The sequence below is a fragment of the Meriones unguiculatus genome, chromosome 10 (genome assembly GCF_030254825.1).
Source record: "Meriones unguiculatus strain TT.TT164.6M chromosome 10, Bangor_MerUng_6.1, whole genome shotgun sequence".
Taxonomy (NCBI): Eukaryota; Metazoa; Chordata; class Mammalia; order Rodentia; family Muridae; genus Meriones; species Meriones unguiculatus.
In genome coordinates, this window is record NC_083358.1 from 25,042,943 (window position 1) to 25,067,497 (window position 24,555).

Genomic DNA, 24,555 nt, shown 5'->3' on the forward strand with positions numbered 1-24,555 from the left:
CCTGGGAAACACGATTGATGTAGTTTCAGGGCCCAGAGTTCAGTCTCCTGGTCTCTGCACGGCGAGTGCTATCCTGCTTCTCAAACTTGGTGCTCTCCTGGCGCCGCCATCTTGGCTCCCCCTTCCTCTAATTTTTTGAGAAAGCTCCAGATTGATTTCCAAAGTGGTTGTACAAGTTTACATTCCAACAAGCAATGGAAGAGGGTTCCTCTTTCTCCACATTCTCTCTAGCATGTGTTGTCACTTGAGTTTTTGATCTTAGCCATTCTGATGAGTGTAAGGTGAAATAGCAGGATTGCTTTGATTTGCATTTCCCTGATAAATATACTAAAATCTATAGTCCTAAAGAAGCTAAACAACAAGGAGGACCATGCTTAAAGAAAATGCTTAATCATCATTTCGAGTGCAAACAATATAGATAAGGGAAGTGGAGACAGGAGTCTAGCACAGAGGGCCTCTAAAAGAATCTACTGAGCAGGGTATCAAAGCTCTTCCTTGGGAAGAACACAGGGAATCTTATGGGAGAAGGGGAGATAGAAAGACCTAGAGGGGACAGGAGCTCCACAAGGAGACCAAAATATCTGGGTCCAGAGGTGCCTGCAGAGAGCAATGTGCTAACCAAGGACCATGCATGCAGAGGACCCAGACCCTCTGCTCAAATGCAGATCTTAGTCAGCTCATTCTCCAAGTGGGTTACCTAGTATGGGAGCAGGGGCTGTCTCTGACATAGACTCAGCTGCCTGCTCTTTGATTACCTCCTGGGGGTAGGGGTGAGGGGAAGCCTTACCAGGCCACAGAGGAAGACAATGCAGCTAATCCGGAGGAGACTTGATAGGCTAGGGTCAGCTACTAGGGGAGAAGGAGGACCTCCCCTATCAGTGGACTTCTGGAGGGTAGTATAGGGGGAGAAGAGAGAGGTAGGGAGAGGCGACTGGGAGGAGATGAGAGAGGGGGTTACAGCGAGGATAAATGAATAAATCTTAACAAATAATAAATCATTTAAAAATAATCAAAATGGACAAACAAACAAACAATAGATTTGGTAGCATAGTGACACAGAAAATTCTTCTGAACTGGGTGTAGTGACACAATCCTTTAATCCCAGCTAGAGGAGGTAGAGGCAGGTGGATCTCTGTGAGTTTGAGGCCAGCCTGGTCTACAGAGTGAGACGAGGGACAGTCAAGGCAACACAGAGAAACCCTGTCTCAGGAAAAAAAAAGAAAGAAAGAAAATGATTCTGATGTATTAATAAAGCGAGTGTGTGTGTGTATATGTGTGTATGTGTTTACATGTAAAATTGAGTTAGAGTTTACAGTTATAAATTTGTAAAATATGTATGCAAATATGTAAATTTTCATTTTCCTGTGCTAAAGTGCTTATTTATTATCCTTGTGGAAGTGTTTGTATATTAGATATATAATATGAAGATTTACATATGCATTTCTATCATATACTTATCACCTATGTATCTATGTACCTACATCTTTGTGTCTAGGTACCTGTGTAAAAAATCTACCTACCAACAGTGTATCTGAGTAAAATTTTCTATTTGTGTTAAGGATTAGAATATATATTTATATATGTATATGCAAATTATATTAAAATTTTCATAATTACAAATTCACTAAAATACTAAAAATCTATTCTATTCTAAAATTTTCCAGACACATGTTCAATACTGGAAACTAACATAAAGGAGGAAGAAGAGAACTGACTGTGAAAAGTTGTCTGATCTCCCTATGCACACTGTCATAAACACATGCCACTTGATAATAAAACAAAAAGTTAAAATTTATCAAAAAAAAAAAAAGGAGGACTAACCAGATGTTTTAAATAGGTATAAATTTCAACTATAATTTATGAAGAGATTATTCTAGAAAACTTACACAGGTCTTTTAGTGTGACATTAAAGTTGTCTCATTTTTAGTATCTATTTTCTAAACATGTTTACAGACAGAAAATAATAAAAAGGAAAATAATATATTCCTGTCATTGCTGGGCACACAATATATTTAGATTTCTTTCAAACATTAATACTCCATTTGTCAAAAACAAATAAAGAAAATAAAACATTGGTATCTATATAAGTAATAAACAGTTTTAAAATCAAAAGAGTTAAATGTCATCATATTTTTTACTGGGTTATAAAATAGACCCTGGAACCATCAAATACTTTATTAACTGAACTCCAAGCTCATATAAATGGTATGATAGCTGAACTCCAAGTGTTTCTTAAGATCTTGTTATATAGAGTATTCATAAGAAAGAAAATTCTCAGGGCAAGGGAATACTGCAAGTTATGTTTTCAGAAAACAATAAACTCCCCATAAGACAGTACTGTTGGTATACTTTTTAAAATCTATTTTATTTTATTTTGGTTTCTTATCCTTCTATCTCTCTTCACCCCAACACAAGGTAGGAGAGAAAGAAAGTAGGAAAAGGGGGAATAGTTCTCCTTACCTACTTCCATTTGGTTAAGGGTCCTTGGGTTCTTTAGGGCAAGTCCAATCTTCATTTCAGGATATTTTTAAGTTCTTCTTCTTGTCAAACAGCACCAATAGCAACCAGGAGCAGTGGTGGGGAACAACTGCATTCTTCTTCTTTGGACTCTGACATTTATTTCCTCTCCAGAGTCCTCAGAATTAAAACATTCTGCATCTGGCAAAGAACCCCTCTCAGAGCCTGCACAAGGCAAAGAGTTTGCCGCTGTTGATAATATGCATCAGCTCCACATCTCACACCTGGGATTAAAACAAAAGCATGTTTACATAACATAACTGAATCTTTAAAGACACGAAAACTTTCCACTACACAGGGTATTTAAGCAAATGCTTTATAGTCACTGTTTAACAGCATCCTTTGTCATAGGTTATTCTGCTAGATTATAGGAATGCATGAATACATTTTCTAGATACAGGAAATAAAAAAAATATATGCATTAGGTTACACAGAACATGAAAAGCCCACGTACTTATTTTCCTCAGTATAACAAGGGCTATGTCAAAGTAAACCCACTCTATGAAAATGCTGCTTTTCTCAGCTTAGATATTATAAGATCAAAGTACTTAATATTTTGATATTTGTTGTTTTGCAGAACATACATGGCTACTGAACCATTCATTTTCAGAAGGTATTGCTTTCTTATTGTTACAAAGGAGAAAATTTGAAAACTAATTTCAAATTAATTTGTCTGTAAGGTCTGGACCCATAATGCTTAATAACTTTGTCTTCTAACGATTTGGAGTCAACAGCAACAAACTTATGTTTACCTAAATCCCAGAGATTTAATTCTTACATGTTCCTTTAGACTATATGCCTTGAAGTATTAACATTTAAATGCTAAAACCATACTAATGGCTGAGAATCAGAACTTTGAGGGAAATACCTAATTGAAGGAGAAAGAAAACAACAACAATAAAAAAATCAATTTATATAATAAATGGAGAACTTTTAAAAATCAATTTGACTGGGGAGGGGCAAGATGGCGGCGCCGGGAGGACTCTCATTCTGAGCAGCAGCACAGCAGGATCAGCACAGTGAACAGCAATCAGAACTCTCGGCCATAAAACACAGTCATTGTGTTTCCCAGGTGAGAGGATACCCCACGGTGGGGGATTCAATCAGCTTTTAACTCACCTGGCTAAACCGCAGAAGAGATCCCGGTTCCACCAGACGCTTGGCTGCTGGCCGCCAGCCCCAGCCCCAGCCCAGAGCCACAATCCAGTGTCTCTGGTCATGGTCCCAGACTGAACCTTGGGCACCACACTATCAGAGACTGGAATTTTCAGTTGAGAGATAACCCCAGGGTACAGGAAACGATTGGGACCGGCCTTAGGTCACCCAGACATCCCCTGGAAAAGACTCGGGCAGGTTCCACGGGCACCCCAGGAGCCAGCCCGGAGCCAGAGCTGGGGACCCAGGTTCCAGCACAGAGCCCTGCCTGCCTGCGCGCCTGATTCACCGCCGGAGATAGAAACAGCAGGTCTGATCTCAGAGCACTCAGCTCACCCCCAACCTGAAAAGGTCCCCGGAAAATTACCCAGCTTAGGGAGCCACTCGGGCTCCCAAAAGCCGCAAAGGCAGACACAGGCAGTTTCTGCGCACCAGACAGCTGGCAGAGACTGAGCCGCCATCACACAGCTGTGCTCCAGGCACAGGCAAATTTCTGTGGCCAGCCAGCTGGCGGACACTGAGCAGTGTGCACCAGGGCAAAAAAAGACACTAGGAGTCCTTGTCTCCAGAGAATCCACGGGGAAGGAAGGAAACTGTACTGATCTAAATCACCCAATCCTTCCCTAGAAAAAGTCTAGCAGTCTAGTGGGGCCGAGGCGCCAGCACTCAGCTGTGCTCCAGACACAAGCACAAACAGTTGAGGCGCGCCTGATGTCCAACTGGGTCACAGCAGCTGATCATTAAATTTGCAACAAGAAACCAAGAAATAGGGCAGCTGCCCTCAGGACTTCCCTGGGTGAGAGGAGAACCCTCTCGACTAACAAAGACCACAGTTACCACTCATGTCTATATCCCTGAGGTGAGCAACTCCTGAAAAAACACCAGCCATCCAGGGACTATACCCAAAAAGCTGAGAAGACATCCTTCAGGAAAAACTAGCTTTCTGCAAAGGGGATTCTCTCCACCACAGGATCCCTAGGAACCACCAGAAAATAACCCCAAACTCCTAAGATAACACAATGGGTAGAGGCCAGCATAAAAGCTCAAGCAACAAAAGACAGAGCAATATGGCATCTCCAGAACCCAGTTACCCAGGGGCAAGTAGCCCTGGACACCCCACCATAACTGAAATCCAAGAAGATGACCTAACAAGTATGCTCATGAAGATGATAACAGAGGAAAAAATAAGATTCGTAAAGACATAGAGGAAGATAAACTCAAACAGAATATTGCCATCCGTAAAGAAATAGAGGAAGCTGCAGCCAAACAGTTTATGGCCTTTTAGAAAGGAAATGCTTAAAACACTGAATGAAATGATAGAAACAGAGTTGAAGGAACTAAAAGAAAAACAGGAAAGTACAACCAGACAGGTGAAGGAAGTAAATAAAACAACTCAAGACCTCAAGATAGAATTGGAAAAATTTAAAAAAACACAAATGGAAGAAATTGTGGAGAGAAAGAACTTAGGGAAGAAAGCAGGAACTACAGAGGTTAGCATAACCAATAGGATACAAGAAATGGAAGAAAGAATCTCAGGAGTGGAAGATACAATGGAAGAAATAGATGTATCTATCAAAGAAAATGTTAAATCTAAAAAATTCCTGACACAGACTGTCCAAGAAATTCAAGACAACATAAAAAGACAAAACCAAAGAATAATAGGAATAGAGGAAAAAGAAGATTCCCTGCACCAAGGCCCAGAAAATATTTTCAACAAAATCATTGAAGAAAATTTCCCCAACTTAAAGGAGAGACCAATAAGAGTACAAGAGGCCTATAGAACACCCAATAAATTAGACGAGAAAAGAAAATCCTCCTGCCACATAATAATCAAAACTATAAGTATACAGAACAAAGAAAAAATACTAAAAGCTGCAAGAGAAAAAGGCCAAGTAACATATGATGGCAAAACCATTAGACTCACACCTGACTTTTCAACAGAGACTATGAAAGCCAGAAGGGCCTGGACGGATATCATGCAGACCCTAAGAGAACACAGATGTCAGCCCAGGCTACTATACCCAGCAAAACTCTCAGTCCTCATAGATGGAGAAAACAAGATATTCAATGACAAAAACAAATTTCAACAATACCTACAAACAAATCCAGCATTACAGAAGACACTGGAAGGGAAAATACAACCCAAGAAAGCTAGCTACATTCAAGAAAACACAGGAAATAAATAACCTCACTTCAGTAAAACAAAAAGCAACCAAGCACACAACCTGATGACCACAGCCAACATCAAAATCAAGAGATCTAACAGCCACTGGTCATTAATCTCTCTCAACATCAATGGACTCAACTCTCCAATAAAAAAACACAGATTAACAGAATGGATACGTAAACAAAACCCAGCAATCTGTTGCATACAAGAAACACACCTAAGACACAAAGATAGACATTACCTGAGGGTAAAGGGTTGGAAGACGACTTTCCAAGCAAACAGACCCAAGAAGCAAGCAGGAGTAGCCATTCTAATATCTGATAAAATAGACTTTCAACCAAAATTAATCAAAAGAGATGGGGAAGGACACTTCATACTCATCAAGGGAAAATTCCACCAGGAAGACATCACAATCCTGAACATCTATGCCCCAAATACAAGGGCACCCACATATGTGAAAGAAACATTGATAAAATTTAAAGCACATATAGATCCACACACATTAATAGTGGGAGACTTCAACACCCCACTCTCAACAAAGGACAGGTCAACCAAACAGAAATTAAACAAAGAAACAATGTCTCTGACAGAGGTCATGAATCAAATGGACCTAACAGACATTTACAGAACTTTACACCCAAACACAAAAGAATTTACCTTCTTCTCAGCACCTCATGGAACCTTCTCCAAAATAGACCACATAGGGGGTCACAACGCGAGCCTCAACAGATACAAGAAGATTGAAATAATCCCATGTATCTTGTCTGATCACCATGGAATAAAGCTGGACCTCAACAATAACAGAAATAACAAAAAGCCTACACACACATGGAAACTGAACAACTTGTTACTAAATGACAGCTGGGTCAGGGAAGAAATAAAGAAAGAAATTAAAGACTTTCTAGAAATCAATGAAAATGAAGACACAACGTACCCGAACTTGTGGGACACAATGAAAGCAGTGCTAAGAGGAAAGTTCATAGCACTAAGTGCCTTCAAGAAGAAATTCGAGACAGCTCATTCAAGCACCCTAATGGCTCACTTAAAAACCCTAGAAAAAGAAGAAGCAGACACACCAAGAAGGAGTAGACGGCTGGAAATAATCAAACTCAGGGCTGAAATCAATCAATTGGAAACAAATAAAACAATTCAAAGAATCAATGAAACCAAGAGCTGGTTCTTTGAGAAAATCAACAAGATCGACAAACCCTTAGCCAGGCTAACTAAAAGGCAGAGAGACACCACCCAAATCAACAAAATCAGAAATGAAAAGGGGGATATAACTACAGACACTGAGGAAATCCAAACAATCATTAGGAATTACTTCAAAAGTCTATATGCCACAAAATTTGAAAATCTAAATGAAATGGACAATTTTCTTGATCTATTTGACTTACCAAAGCTGAACCAGGACCAGGTAAATCAACTAAATAAACCTATATCCCCCAAAGAAATAGAAGCGGTCATCAAAAGTCTCCCATCCAAAAAAAGCCCAGGACCAGATGGCTTCAGCGCAGAATTCTACCAGACCTTCAATGAAGAGCTAACACCAATTCTCTTCAAACTATTCCACAAAATAGAAACAGAAGGACTATTACCAAATTCATTCTATGAAGCCACAGTCACCTTGGTACCTAAACCTCACAAAGACTCAAGAAAGAAAGAGAATTTCCGGCCAATCTCCCTTATGAACATTGATGCAAAAATACTTAATAAAATACTTGCAAACCGAATCCAAGAACACATCAAAGATATTATCCACTATGACCAAGTAGGCTTCATCCCAGGTATGCAGGGGTGGTTCAATATACAGAAATCCATCAATGTGATCCACCATATTAACAAACTGAAAGAAAAAAACCACATGATAATCTCCCTAGATGCTGAAAAAGCCTTTGACAAAATCCAACATCCATTCATGTTCAAAGTATTGGAGAGATCAGGGATACAAGGCACATATCTACACGTAGTAAAGGCGATATACAGCAAGCCTATAGCCAACATCAAACTGAATGGAGAGAAACTTAAAGCAATCCCACTGAAATCAGGGACAAGACAAGGCTGCCCACTCTCTCCATATCTCTTCAACATAGTGTTGGAAGTCCTTGCTAGAGCAATAAGACAGTTGAAGGAGATCAAGGGGATACAAATTGGAAAGGAAGAAGTCAAATTATCACTATTTGCAGATGATATGATAGTATACGTGAGTGACCCCAAAAACTCTACCAGGGAACTCCTAAAGCTGCTAAACACCTTCAGAAAAGTGGCAGGATACAAAATTAACTCAAAAAAATCAGTAGCCCTCCTGTATACAAAAGACAAAAGGGCTGAGAAAGAAATTAAGGAAACAACACCCTTCACAATAGCCACAAATGACATAAGGTACCTCGGAGTAACGCTAACCAAGGAAGTCAAAGACTTGTATGAAAAAAATTTCAAATCTCTGAAGAAAGAATTAGAAGAAGATATGAGAAGATGGAAAGATCTCCCATGCTCATGGCTTGGTAGGATTAACATAGTAAAAATGGCCATCTTACCAAAAGCAATCTACAGATTCAATGCAATGCCCATCAAATTACCAACACAATTCTTTACAGACCTGGAAAGGAAAATTCTCAACTTCATATGGAATAACAAGAAACCCAGAATTGCTAAAACAATCCTCTACAATAAAAGATCTTCTGGAGGTATCTCCATCCCTGATCTTAAGTTGTACTATAGAGCAACAGTTTTAAAAACTGCATGGTACTGGCATAGAAACAGAATGGTGGATCAATGGAACCGAACAGAGGACCCAGAAATAAACCCACACACTTATGGACACCTGATCTTTGACAAAGACGCCAAAACCATACAATGGAAAAAAGATAGCATCTTCAACAAATGGTGCTGGTCTAACTGGATGTCTACATGTAGAAAAATGAAAATAGATCCATACTTGTCACCCTGCACAAAACTGAAGTCCAAGTGGATCAAAGACCTCAACATAAAACCAGACACATTAAATCGGCTTGAAAAAAAAGTGGGAAATACCCTAGAACTCATTGGTACAGGGGGAAACTTCCTGAACAGAACACCAACAGCACAGGCTCTAAGAGCAACAACCAATAAATGGGACCTCATGAAACTGAAAAGCTTCTGTAAAGCAAAGGACACCGTCATCAAAACAAAGCGACCACCTACAGATTGGGAAAGAATCTTTACCAACCCTTTAAAGGACAGAGGACTCATATCCAGTATATATAAAGAACTAAAGAAGCTGAAAAGCAGCAAACCAAGTAATCCACTTAAAAAATGGGGAACAGAGCTAAACAGAGAATTCTCTGTAGAGGAATACCGAATGGCAGAGAAGCACTTAAAGAAATGCTCAACCTCACTAGCCATTAGGGAAATGCAAATCAAAACAACCCTGAGATTTCACCTTACACCCATGAGAATGGCCAAGATCAAAAACTCAAGTGACAACACATGCTGGAGAGGTTGTGGAGAAAGGGGAACCCTTCTGCACTGCTGGTGGGAATGTAAACTTGTACAACCACTCTGGAAATCAATCTGGCGCTTTCTCAGACAACTAGGAATAGCGCTTCCTCAAGATCCAGCCATACCACTACTGAGCATATATCCAAAAGAGGCTCAAGTACACAAAAAGGACATTTGCTCAACCATGTTTGTAGCAGCTTTATTTGTAATAGCCAGACGCTGGAAACAACCCAGATGCCCCTCAACTGAAGAATGGATGCAGAAATTGTGGTAATCTACACAATGGAATATTACTCAGCAATGAAAAATAAGGAAATCATGAAATTTGCAGGTAAATGGTGGGATCTGGAAAGGATCATCCTGAGTGAGTTGTCCCAGAAGCAAAAAGACACACATGGTATATACTCACTCATATAGACATACAACATAGGACAAACCCACTAAAACCTGTGCATCTAAAGAAACTAAGAAAGAGAGAGGACCCTAACTAAAATGTCCAATCCCCATCCAGTAGGGCAAAGAGGATGGACATCAGAAGAAGAAAACAGGAAACAACCTAGGAACCTACCACAGAGGGCCTCTGAAAGCCTCTGCCCTTCAGACTATCAAAGCAGATGCTGAGCTGGATGCGCAACTGTTGGGCAGGAGAACGGAATTTTAGGTAAGAACTGGGAAATATTAAGAGCTGGAGAGGACAGGTTCTCCACAAGGAGAGCAACAGAACAAGAAAATTTGAACATAGGGAACTTCCCAGAGACTCATACTCCAACCAAGGACTATTCATGGAGATAACCTAGAACCCCTGCACAGATGTAGCCCAGGGCAGTTCAGAGTCCAATTGGGTTACATAGTAATGTGAAGAGGGACTGCCTCTGACATAATCTGATTGGCCTGCTCTTTGATCACCTCCCCCTGGGGGGGAGCAGCCTTACCAGGCCATAGTAGAGGACAATACAGCCACTTTTGATGTGAACTGACAGACTAAGATCAGAAAGGAGAGGAGAACCTCCCCTATTAGTGGACTTGGGGAGTGGCATGCAAGCAGAGGGAGGAGGGAGGGTGGGATTGGGAGGAGAGAAGGGAGGGGCTTATGGGGGGATGCAGAATGAATAAAGTGTAATTGATGAAAAATTTAAGAAAAAAGGGAAAAAAATAATTTAAGAACCTTAAATGACTTTCAAAATTGGAGGAAAACATGGAGTTAGTCAATTGGCATAGAGCACGTCTCGCCCCTGGGGGCAATGGTCTCCTGAACCTACTCAGACCTCGGACACCACCACTGCTAGTTCTAGAACTGACGCAGGATGTTCCAACGAGGGGTTAAGGCTTCTCATAATATTTCCTATAAGCCCACACCTGTTTGTCTATATCCCCCAGTTTTATTCATTATTAGCCAGATAGAGCCAAGTAATTGTGGTAATGATACTTGCTTTTTTGCCCAATGCTGTAATGCTAGTAAATTTAGGTATGCCCTGGTTACTCGCATGCCTCACTGGGTGCCTGTGCCCATTGATGCCCCTCACGCTATGACTCTCTTCAGACAGAAAAGGGATCTTGGAACTACAGCCACCATTGTTACTACCATCTCATTGGCGGCTGTTGGAGCTACCACCAGGGCATTAGCCATGAGTCATACTGGGCAGACTGCTCAGACCCTGAACAATCATTTAGCCAATGTAGCTCATGCCTTAGTTGTACATAAAGAAATTAATGCTCAATTAAAAGGAAGCTTGATGGTGTTCAATCAGAGGTTTGACCTCTTGCAGGAGCAAATTGATACCCTATGGCAAATCGCTCAACCTGGCTGTCAATGAAAGTATGCTGGACTTTGTGTCACTAGCATACAACATGAGAATTTTTCCTGTGCTGCAAATCTGTCTAAACAATTGTCGAGCTATATTTTAGGTAATTGGACTGGGGAATTCGATACTACGATGGAGCAGCTGAGAGTGGCCATTGTCACAGTAAATTCTACCGGAGTGGACGCAGGACTAGCCACAGGATTATCAACATGGATTGATGCAGCCATGAATCATCTGAAGGAATGGGCAGGCATGGGAGTGTTAGCAGGCCTTCTGGTGTTGGTCTCCTTGGTTTGCCTGTGGTATATATGCAAGATTAGAGTCTCACAACAGTGTGATGCAGCCATGATCATTCAGGCCTTTACAGCCATTGAAGCAGGACATTCTCCCCAAGCATGGTTGGATTCCATAAAAAGCTAAAATGATACGCTCAGGATGCGAGGCTAAGCACTGCACTCAGGGTCAGCCGCTTTGGACCCAGAGAAGAGCATGTCTGATTGCATGCGGGTTGATGCCCCAGGTCCCGCCTCTGAGAAAAAGGTATAGGACAGGTCTGATGCTCTTTGGGTGGATGACACCTAAATGAACATCTGTACAAAGTCCCAATTTATTTCTAATATCAGAGATCAGACCTCTACTCTTGCCTGATGCGTCTAAAACAAAAAGGGGGAACTGTAGAGAGCTGCGGAATGCTATGCCTTAAAGATGGAGCTGGTTTCCGCCTTCCACCTTCCCGATGGTGAGTGCTCTCTGTCACGAACAACTCCACATTTGGCTAAGGCCGAGGATCTGGCTTGCTTCCATGTATGTGGACCTATCTGCATTGCCCCCGTGGCACGCCTGGGTTGGCTACCCAGAGGCTATTTAAGCTGTGGGCTGGCTTTCCCCGGGGTCCGAGGATTGTTCAATGTTCCTGAATAAACTGCATTGAAAAAAAAAAATCAATTTGACAAAAAGACCTCTGAGCTTAAACAATTCTGGTATTGTAGATCAAGAAGACTAAGTATTTTATATTCAATATTATCAATTTCATCATCGTCATCAAATAAATAAATAAAGAGAAGGAAATAGTAGAGATAAAGTTGAGGAAAACTAGAAACAAAAACCTAAATGTTAATTATTAAATTACATTGTAAATATTTCCAAATAAGTGGATAAGAACATGAGCAGATGGCTTAAGACAGGATCAAAACCTCAATTAAAATAAAAAAAATCTATAAGTAAAAAACTTTATATTTTATATCTTATGCTAAATTAAATCAGAGGTTATTATGACTAAAAATAAGATTTTAAAAACTATAAAATGACATGAAATTATGGGAAAGGTATTTGTAACTTCGAATGTGGCAAAGAAAGTTTAGCCTGTTCTAGGAACACAAAAACATGATCAATTGAACTACGTTTGTATTAATAATTTCTCTTTAAAGACTCTAAGAGAAAAACAAGGAAAAGCCAAGAATGAAGGAAAAATGCACGTGGATACATTATTAATGAGTTTTACCCATAAAACATAAAGAGTTGTGTAATTGGGCTTTTGTCTACTTTGCTAGTTTGTTTTTCCTACCTGCGTAAACCACTGCTATTCCTTCCAAGCCCCCAATAGTAGGTAAGAGTGAAAGAAGTAGAGGGAAAAGAGCGCATTGATATCTTTAGACGATTTCTTGATGATTAGAGGAGCTGATTTCCTTGGGGCCATTTTTTTCTTCATAGTCAGTTTATCTTTAACCAGCAACCAGCAACCAGCAACCAGCAACCAGCAACCAGCAACCAGCAACCAGCAACCAGCAACCAGCAACCAGCAACCAACAATAGCAACAACCTGAGTAGAAGAAACAGGGAAAGGAGCAGCCTCCCATCTCTCTAGGGGCTCTGGCATTTTTATGTCATACTGCCATCTTCTTTTTTCCTAATCATATACAGGCACTCAAGAAACCTGTCTCTTAATATCCATGGTATGTCAGTGTGTTCCAGTAGAGCCATGGACTTTACAGGTACCCTGCAGCACCTACATATCCCTCCATCTTTTCGTAAAAGCTTGAAGCTATCCAAATTATTATGGGAGAAAAGGTGTAGTCAGAATGTGTCTGAGCAGCTTAAACATAGTAAAAATAACAACATACTTAGGTCAGAGCAGATTTTCCAGGTTTTAATATATATTATATATTCATATATATATATATATATATATATATATATATATATATGAGGGTGTGGGGTGTGTAAAGTAGTCCACAATTTATATTTCAAAATAACCTGACAGTTTCAAGTTCCTAAACTAATAATTGTTCTACTGGACTTCTCTCTAGCTTTACATACCTTAAACATAATCAGAAGAACAAAGAAAAAGGGATTTTAACAAGCTGACATTTCCTTAGAAATGTTTAAGGCCCTGCATAATTTGCAATTGCCTAGTTCTCTGGGGATATTTTGAAACTTTTTCTTAATTAGGGCTTCCATTGCTGTGATGAAACACCATGACCAAAGCAACTTGGGGAAAAAAGAGTTTATCCGGCTTATACTTCCACATTACTGCTCATCATCTAAGGAACTCAGGACAGCAACTAAGACAGAGCAGGAGATTGGATGCAGGAGCTGATGGAAAGGCCGCAGAGGGATGCTACTTACTAGCTTTCGGACTGATTTCTTACAGAACCCAGGACCGTCTACCCAGAGGTTACACCACCCACTCTGTATCAGGCACTCTGCCATCAGTCACTAATTAAGAAAATGCTCTTTAGGCTTGCCTACATCCAGCTCTTGTTGAGACATTTTCTCAGGTGAGGTCCCCTCCTCTCAGATGACTACAGCTTTTGTCATGTTGACATAAAACTAGCCAGTGCAACTGATCCCTTATAAATTTGACACAGGAACACAACACTTTTAACCACAACCTTCTCTTTCTTATTCATCCCTAAGATCAAACATTACTAAAGACGTCACAGTACAAAAATTGTTACAAATGTACAAGTCCTACAATCTTACAAATTCAAATGCTTTGAAAGTTTACTGTTGAAAAATATCTAATCTCTTTCAAACATCTAAAGTCTCTCTACACCTCCAAAATATTTTTTAGAAGTTTAAATTTTCTCAACTGTGAGCTCTGTAAAATCAAAAGAAATTAAACACTTTCCCATTTAAAGAGGAAATGGCTGGGACACAGTTGCAACCTAACATTATAAAACCAAATCATGGACCTTGTCCTCCTGTCTGTCCTAAGTGTGCATTACAGAGCAGCCTTCTTAGGCGCTGTCTCCACTTCAGTGTTCACAATTCTTTCTGGGAAACAGTGAAGCAGGTGAGGGCTCTCTTTAAAAGCTCACTGCTGTCAAATAAAAGACTAGAAATTTTTTTTCTAATCATACACAGGCACTCAACAAAGCCATCTCTTATTACTGCCCACAGTATGTCAGTGTGTTCCAGGAGAACCACGAAACTTACCTGTGCCTTGTGGCACATGGCCATCCCTCCACCCTTTGGTAACAGCTTGATGATATCCTAATTTCTATGGGAGAAGAGCTGTAGCCACAATGTGTCCTGGCAGTTTTCCATTCCACTTTTCCCTCAAGGCAGCTCTCCCAGGGCCTGATGATTCTCCAGTAGTCAGTTTCTGCCATCTCCAAATAATACAAATCTACAGACCAATCTTTAACCCAAGGGAGAGATAGTCAAGAGCCAAATTATGTCAGCATGTTTTTCTGCACGACTGATTCCAGCCAGAAGACCCTATGTACAATCCGGGACACATTCTACCACTGAAGTGAACTCCTGCATGCTTTCCTCGTTGTGATGAAGCCCATGAGTCCATATGAGTCTTCCTTTCATTAAATTGCCTTTATTTGGTATTTTGTGACAGTGATGAGAAAAATAATTAATGCAGAAAATAAACAGCAGTGATTACAAAGCATGTAAGATGTAAGGATAATTTGACAGAACAGGGATTTTCTCTTAAATCTTGATTAAGATCCTAGTTATGTAATTATTTGTGTTTGTTAAACTCAGACCAGTGCACTGACAAACACAAATTTAAAGTATGTGGTTTAGACCTCCATAGGATGCTTGGAAAAATATATTAGGTCACAGAACTTTTTTGCATTAGGAAGGAAAAGCATCATGATTTCAACCCATTGCCACAGTGGTGTTCCTGGTGTAGAAGCTGTGGACTTGGCTATTTGGCACACCTATGTGTGCTTAACATAGGGTGGGCCTCCTGCCAATGCTAGGCTGCTTTTCAAGCTGCCAGAAAATACTCCTCCACTCCTATCAATCCCATTAAAAACAAGCCAATGACTTTATTTTGGATTCCTGGTTGATCATAAACTGTGCTCCATCTGCTTGGTAGTCTAAGCAACAGATAGGCCAAGAGTTCTTGGAAAGGAATTTGCTCAAATTATAAAGCTGAGAAAATGGGAACCTGAAGAGATTGGCACCAAAGCTCTGGCCATTAGGAGAGTCACCTTCAGGCTAAATGTGAGAGGTAGCCTTTTGTCGATGGGCTTTTCTCTCTTGCATCCATGTATCCTCTGTGGAGTGTGCAGAAATGTGTATTAATTTGGGTGATGAACTTTCTGTGTATCTCCACTTTACCTAGAGCCCAACCTGTCTTTGTTTAAAAAGCATTCCTGATGCAGGAAGTGGAGGAAGTTTTTTGTTGTTGTTTGTGTTTTTGTTTTTTAACCAGGGGAACATGTGTCTCTACATCTTAGTTGTTACTTCATCTAAATTTAAACAAATGTGCCATTCTGATAAAACTGGGAACTTAACAGTTTTCAGAGCAGTGTATCCAGCTGTCCACAGCTGGAAGAACTCTGTGTTTGCCTAGTAACATGATCATGATCACTGTTGTCCAAACAAGAACATGAGTCACCAATGTGGTCCTTTGGAATACTTAGGGTATAAAATAAAAGAGGACAACATGAGGCTGAAAAGAAATGAGATTCTTGAGATCAGATATTGAAGTAATGGAGTGGTTATGCTGTGGCAGGAAAATGAATACAAAATGATATTTTAAGCTGCATGCTGCCATCTACTCCCGAGATAGGTGAAAGAGAGCCTGGCTTAGAAGATAAATTAGATTATTTAAATTTTGTGAAATTCATGTCTTTCTTATTCTGTTCTAGATTTTGCCAAAGGTTTGAGTATGGGTCACAACACTGATGAATATTGTCAATCATTTTATGTGAGGAGACTTTCAAACCACCTTCCTCATCTATTTACCTAATTTCATCAAAAATGATTAATCTTTTCCCTAAGACATTTCCTGAAAAAAAATTCAGGTATTTGACTCCAAAGTTCAGTGTCTAATATTTAGAGCCTTTAGGAACTCTTCACTCATTGTGTAATGAGACACAAACACTTATCAGGGTATTCAAGGCTCCTGACAATTTTAATTTTATTTCATCCAGTATCATCTGAGGTAAGATAACCTATTACTTAAAGTTTCTTATGTTCAGTCAAACTCTGCTTCCTAGATCTCAGCTTATTTGAATAATCAGATATCTTTTCATGTATTGTTCTACCTCTGTCTCTGGAAACAATATTCTTAAAAGTGACGTATCTCAGGATAATAATGTCTTCATTCCTTCAAATGTCCCTTTATAAAGCAACGAGTGCTTGTTATATTCATCTTTTTACAAATGAAATTATTGGTATGTACCTCACATGCCATGTAATTTATTAATACTAAGTATGAATTCCATAAGACTCCCTGCACTCTGCCCAAAGTTTGACTCTGAGTCTCAGCTTCTGTTTTGATCACCAAAGACAAACAGAGCCAATAAATCTGGGCCCAGGAGGGCCTGCGGAGACTGAGGCACCAACCAAAGACCATGCATAGAGAGAACTTTGGCCCCTCCTCAGATGTGGTCCATAGGAAGCTAGGTCTCCATGTAGAATCCCTAGTAAGGAAAGCAGGAGCTGTCTCTGACATGGACTCTATTGTATGCTCCTCAATCACTTTCTCCGCACAGGGCAGCCGTCTGAGGCCACAGAGGAAGAGGCTGCAGACTGTCCTGAAGAGACTTGATAACCTATGGCCACCTGGTAAAATATAAAGGCTCTCCCCTTTTGATTACTAGGGGAGCATGGTAGGGACAAGAGGGAAGGAGGGTGGGACCGGGAGGAGAAAAGGGAGGGGGCTGTGGTGGGGATGTAAAGTGAATAATAAAAGTAAATAAAGAAAAAAATACTATAGGATAAAAGCTACAAGTTCAATGTATATTTATATTTATACTAATATCACATAAAACATTACTATCATCCAACTTCGGCACATTTTATTTTTCCCTCATAGAAGTTCTGTGTACATATGCATGCACTATCCATTGACTCTGATTTCAGCCTATCCACTGACTAAAAGGTGATCATGTTACACACTTAGACTCAAATAGTACATGGTCTTACATGAACATTACATGTCACATAGTTTCTAATTAAAAACAAAATATTTTAGACATCAAAGTAATATATATCATGCCTTATCAATTTTTATTGAGTCCTGGACTTTTGAGTTAACATATTTTTTATGGTGAGTTTGGATAGAGCCCCCTTGAATATTGATTTTGTGTGTTCTTTTGATCCCTTATTTGTTCTGTGATTTGGGTGAGTCTATGACATCTACAGGTTGGCAGTGTCCAGTGTCTAATGTCTTGCCCAGATCTTTATATGAGTTGCTCGTATACTTGCCCTGGGCAGCCACAAATTACGTATTGATTAATGTTAGTGTTTAAGCTTTCTTCATTTTGTTATTGGATTTGTATGGTGTAGGAGCCCCCACATCAGTAGTATTTTGTCCCATAAGGCTTGAGTTCCTTCTCTAATTTCTCCTGAGTGGTATTCAGACAGTCTTTTAGAGTACCATACTGAATATGATTTCAGTTATCGAAATACTTTCTTGATTTGACTACGCCTCAGAAAAGTCTGTCAGACTGTACTGAAGCCTCAATTTGAAGTAAAGTTTCTACTCCAAGTTGAGAAATGTGAGTGTGCTCATGTTTTTGCTCTTTGTTCTTATCTTCTTGCTCCCTTGTGGCTTTAGACTGGTATTCCTGAACAAACTGTTACCCCACTATCTTGGGAATTAATAAAGATCCAGGGATGTTCTAAATATCTTTTCATTTCCTTTGTGCACTGTGCTTTCTCTTACACTTTTGTTGTTCCTGACACTTTGCTTACATCATATAGTTCCTATCTTCCTTTTGGATCTTCAAGGTTTCACTAAGCAACCATAGGCCTTAAGGTTTCCTAAGCCCAAAGAATGAGACCATTGTGGAAGCAAGAACCCTAGTGCCTCTCTGTTTAATTAGAACTTGGGGCCAACGTATATGCTCAAGTGAAGTTAGGAAAAAATGGCGGTCCTGTGTTTTATCCTCAGTTCTACATATAGAAAAATTTCTCTGAGGAAGTGAAGAGTAGGTAAATAAAGACATCCACTTGTCCCTCTGTTATTGAGTAAAATAAAAGTTTCATATGGTATATTTTGAGAAGTAAAGGGTATGGAAAAAGCAGACAAGATGCTCTTAGAATGTGTAGCTTCTATCTCAAATTCTCACCATGGGAATATGTTGTCTCCATCTTTTTGGATACACCTGACCAACACAACTCATGACTCATATGACACCAAATTTAACTTTTTCTATAAAACCATGATACATTTACTTGAGTGGATATATATATATATATATATATATATATATATATATTATACTATTTCTTTGGATACATGAAAGACATTTTAAATGTTTGTTTTCCTTAAAATGTTCTCAAGTTGAATTGGTCTTTTGCTGACCAAAAGACGCTGTCCAATTAGAAAATGCTGGAATTATTTTTTTCCTCCAAACACATGTATCTTGGAGATAGCATGAACAAATGTGTGATTATATGTGATCTCCATTTGCTTATCTTACTTTTAGCTGTAGCAACTCCTCTTCCTTAAGCTTAGACTTCTGAGAGCCCCTCAATATTTGCCTGCTCTCACAATTTTCTATCTTCCTTTAAAAACAAATTCAGTTGAAAGCACTTATCAAATTTGTCTGACCCCTTGACTTCACAAATCTGAAAAAAAGCAGAACACAAAGCAGAACCTTACATGCATGGAATAAAAACTAACACATGCTTATTACTTTTCTTCTCCCATTGCATCACTAAATATGCTCTTCCTTTGTGTTCAGTGTTAACAAGTCTGTCCATTTCCATTGCTTGAGTATCAGCATTGGCAGGCAATATGTGTCTCTTCTCCTGAATTCCCCATGAAGATGGCACTACACTTTTCATGTGTCACTTTTTCAGTACCTGTCTACTTATTGATTAATCATATAAAATGGAATTTCCTTTTACTGACTTTCCTAGAAGGGAATGAAGAGAAAGAAGAAAAGAAGATGTGAAAATCTTATCATCTATGCAGAAGGATTTTGGTCCGTCTTCTTGACTTTTGAACTTGAAATCTTAAGCTGGGTTGCCACAAGGGCATGCGAGATTGAGTTATTGGAAGATTAGGATCTCAGTCATCATAGAACATGAGAAAAAGTCTGCCCAAAGCACAAGTATGGTTAAATGAAGACAGTGAGATTTTATGAAATTTTACAATATCATTTTGCTGGCATAGAAGAAGGCAAGAAGTAGGGCAAAGTTCTGAGACTACCATAAAAAAAGCTCACATTGGCCTTTGTGGTATACTATATCATAGACATCCCCAAAAAGAGAAGCAGAAAGACTAAGAGTAGTATTGTAGCTGGATCAGGAACAAAGTTTTTATTGAACAATCTAGAATTTTCTTTTTCATTCTATACAGGTTGTCAGCACCGGATGAGTTATAAAATTCCCTAGGTTTATTACATGTTAAAATAGCCAGACTCTACGACCTGTGGGTGGGCTGAGTGGAAGTGACCCTGAGAGAGAGGAGGGAAGTCATCTTTTTGTCTGATTTTGCCTGTGTGGGCTGAGAAGCTTCAAAAAGTAGACATTTATGGACTCTACTCTAATAATGAAGGAAAATAAATGGAAATAAATGAGCTATGTGCCTCTGTATATGGCATAAACTGGCATGAAGGAAGACAAAGTTGTTGTTTAAAATGTACTTTAGAACTTTATTTTGAATGTTATATTTTAAAGAAAAATGTTCTCAAAGAACCTAGAATAGTCACTGAAGTAGAAACAAAAGATTAAAGCAGCAGCCATGACCTTGGTATCAAACCTCCCCCTGCTCCTCTCCAGGCCACTTCCTTTTCTGTCTAGCCTATTATATATGCAAGTTCTACATCACTGTGATCATATTCTATGCACAATTCTGCACCTTGCATCTTTCTCCTAATAATATATCATATATATTTTTTATGTTACTAATTTTCCATAAGCACCATTTTAATGGCTGCATAACAGTACATCATATGGATGTGTTATCATTTAATAATTTCTTTTATTATCTCTTTAGTTTTTTATCATATCACCAAAATGGGAAACTGTGCAGTAATAAACATATTTCTGCAAATATATTTTACATATTTGTTTTCCCCAATGTGTTAGGTTATTTCATTTGGAGAGGTTGCTGGAATGGAATTGCTGGATCATAATAACCCTGTATGAGCAATTTTAAGACTCTTGATCTATTAATACTAAATTGTTTTGCAAGACTGTTGCATCAATTTACATCCCTGTGAAGCATATGTGAGTCCTTAGGAAGATAAATGCCAAGGCATAGAGAAAGAGAGGGATGCCAGTGCATCTAGGTAAGAATTAGTGAAATGAACTGCAGGTTATCTTGCAAGCAATGGAAGGAAGTAAGACCATAGGAATGCTGTATAATTAGGGAGGAGCATTTCTGGCATACATCTGAGTAGTAAGAGACTATTTTGCTGTCACCTTCTACCGTGATGCCTCTTCCTCAGGGCATTCCCCATTGTACTTCCATTAAAATGAGAACTTTGGAAAATTCCTTGCTGATAGTAGTCCTCTAACCACTCTTGTTACAGCTGGTTCTTCTCATAGAAATACCTCATGACCAAGTTCTTCAGAAGGATTCACGTGAGGGCTGTTGTGTTTGCCGTTCAAGGGAAAAGAGCACTGAGGATGTAGGAGGAGAGTAGGCTAAAGGAACAGGAGTTGAAAATCAATATAGGGTGAGGAAAGGTAGGACAGGGTCAGAATTCAGCTTGCTCTGCTAAATCCTCTGGCTACAAGTTTGAAACAATTACCTTACGTTGTTTCTAATGCAATTCACAAGAAGAATGCAAAGAGGGTTGGTATTGTCAGAAACTGATAAGGCTGAGGCCATACATCTAACATGTATAGATACAGGACTGGGACAGTCACAGTTTTAGAGAGGCACTGTTGTATGTGTGTGTGCCATGAAAGTGTAGTAGGAAGGTACAATATCATAAGAGACTATTTCTTAGACAGAACAGGCTCACCAGTTGTTAGTAATACCCCCTCCCCCCCCCCACACCGTCCCTTGTTACAAAAAGTAAAATGTTAAATCACTGAACTAAGACACTAGAAATGACATGGGCAAGATCTGAACACAAGTGAAAAGCCAGAGCATTTATCAGAAGATTTACTAAATAGCATTTGGCTGTGAGTGATACGATTGTAGGCAATCTGATTGTTTTAGTTAATAATGATTTTATGTATTCACTGCTAGTTAAATATGTTTAAGATTACCTCAGTTTATTTTGGAGAACACAAAAGAAAACTTGGGAAACAAAGACTTTTTATACATCAGAAAGAATAATATCTTTTTTTTTAAGTTAGAATAAAAATAACCTGTTTCCTTTCAACGTTTTCATGCATGCACACAATTATAATCCATTCTTTTTATCTCCCTAACCCTTCTCAGTGTTCTATTCCTCTCCTTAAAAAGACCCCCTTTGTTATTACATGTTCTATGCAAGGCTGGAGCTGAGGTTAATCTGATATCTTAAGCCTACTAAAGCAGATGTCTCAGACTGAGGCAATTCCAAGCCAAGGAGGTCCCTACTCACCCCAAGTTGAGGTAGCGGCCCACCCCAGGCCATTCTGATGCCTCACAAGCTGTGGTGGCCCACTGCCGGCCCTCCCCGCTTTGTGGCAGCAGGGAATCGGAAAAGCCCAGTGCACCCTCCAAGAGCTATGTCTACAGGTCAATTAAATACATAGTAACAAGTGGCTCTTGCCAGTTCCTCTTCCAAACTCAGGGCAGTGAGCTCCTCCTTCCCTCCCTGAGGCTGTGGAGGCAGGAGACAAAATGGCAGGCAACTCCTCCAAAGGGAGCTGTCCATGGTTACTCTTCCTGCCTCAGCCTATGGGAACTGGACAGCTTTCCTGCCTCACAATGCCTACTGCAGCTGTTAAAAATAGCTGTGCTTGATAACAACATCCTTTCCTCCTTTCCTGCTTCAGTCTACCGCCTTCACAGTAAACTCTGTAAATTTTGGACACCTAGAACACTTTATAACCCCTCAGGGCAGAAAAGCTGCCAGACCTCTGCCTGAGGAAGCTCCAGCAGCCCAGTTCACACCCCACCCCTACACCTCTGCAACTGTCATCTCCAGGCCCTCAGTAGGACTCATTCCATATTAGGCAAATTTGAGGTGAAAAGACTGGACAAAACTCCATCAATCCCCGAACAGGAAAACTGACCAATCCCAGAACTTCCCATAAAAATACAGGAATCCCTGAGCAGGAAAGCCCATAATTCCTTAGCATCCCACAGTTCAGGACATGAAATCTCATCAATCCACACTCTGGAAATTCCTGCCTTAGAAAGCTCCTCTAAGAATTCCTATATAAAGTCTGTGTTTACCCCAGTTGGCTGCCTTCTCCCAGGAAGAGAGGCAGCCATTCCTGGATTCATCCCACCTATCCTGGATTCTTCCTTTCAATAGATCTCATATCCAAACTTTGGGCAGAGTGAAGGAAATCTTATGAAAGAAGGAGGTGGGATGAAAAGACTTGGAAAGGTCTGGAGCTCCACAAGTAGAACAACAGAACAAAAATTCTGGGCCTAGGGGTCTTTTCTGAGACTGATACTCCAATCAAGGGCTATTCATGGAGATAATCTGGAACCCCTGCACAGATGTAGCCCATGGCAGCTCAGTCTCCAAGTGGGCTCCCTAATAAGGGGAGCAGGGGTTGTCTCTGACATAAACTCAGTGGCTGGCTTTTTGATCACTTCCTCCTGAAGGAGGAGCAGCCTGATCAGACCACAGAGGAAGACTATGAAAGAGAGTCCTGATGAGACCTGATAGGCTATAGTCAGAAGGAAGGGGAGGAGGACCTCCATTTTCAGTGGACTGGGGAAGGAGCAAGAGAGGAGATGAGGGAGGGCAAGATTGGGAGGAGATAAGGGTGGGGCTACAGCTTGTATACAAAGTGAATAAATTGTAATAAATAAAATTACATTAAAAAGAGATTTACTGTCTGCAAAGAAGAAGAAAAAGAAGAGAAAGAAGAAAGGAAGAAGGAACTGAACTCAGGTTCCTAGGCTCCTCAGCTCCTCAGCTCCTCAGCTCCTCAGAGTTGGAGCAACCCTCCCTTGGGAACTGCAACATCTCTGTTGAGGAGGTCTCCTCTCAGAGCTGTGAGGTTCTTGAGCTCCCATGACTCAGGGTACCCTTGGGACCCTGTTGCACCTCAGAGCTGGGATACCTTCCCAGTCCTCATAGCATGTAACTTGGATTCTGGGTCTCAGGGCTATGGGTTTCCTGGACACTACTTCCATCTGAGTACCAGAAGGCTGGACACCTTCTCACCTGATCAGGAAGGTAGGCTAAGATAATGATGATGATAATAATAATAATAATAATGACAATAATAATAACATGTAGAAAGCAAGGATGTGACCCATTTAGGGAACAAAATGAACCTATGAAGATAAAGGTGAGAAAATTTGAAGGTAAAAGGAAACCAAAATGATTCAGGAATGCCACAAAATCAATAACATCTACTCAATACTTGTATGGTTGAGGGTTTTAAAAGTATAATTCTAAAGAACTTTTAGATAATATTGTCAGATGAAGTTAAATGATATAAAGTTCTGTTGCTCTCCTTGTGAACCTCCTGTCCTCTCCAGCTCTTACTATTATTTCCCACTTCTTTCATCAAGGAGAGCAACAGAACCAAAAAATTTGAGCACGGGGTTCTTTCCTGAGACTCATATTCCAACCAAGTACCATGCATGGAGATAACCTAGAACCCCTGCACAAATGTAGCCCACAGCAGTTCAGCGTCCAAGTGGGTTCCATAGTAATGGGAACAGGGACTGCTTCTGACATGAACTGATTGGCCTGCTCTTTGATCACCTCCCCCTGAGAGGGGAGCAGCTTTACCATGCTACAGAGGAAGACAATGCAGCCACTCCTGATGAGACCTAACAGACTAGGATCAGAAGGAAGAAAAAGAAACCCTCTCCTACCAGTGGACATGGGGAGGGGAGTGTGTGGAGAAGGGGAGGAAGAGAGGGGTTGG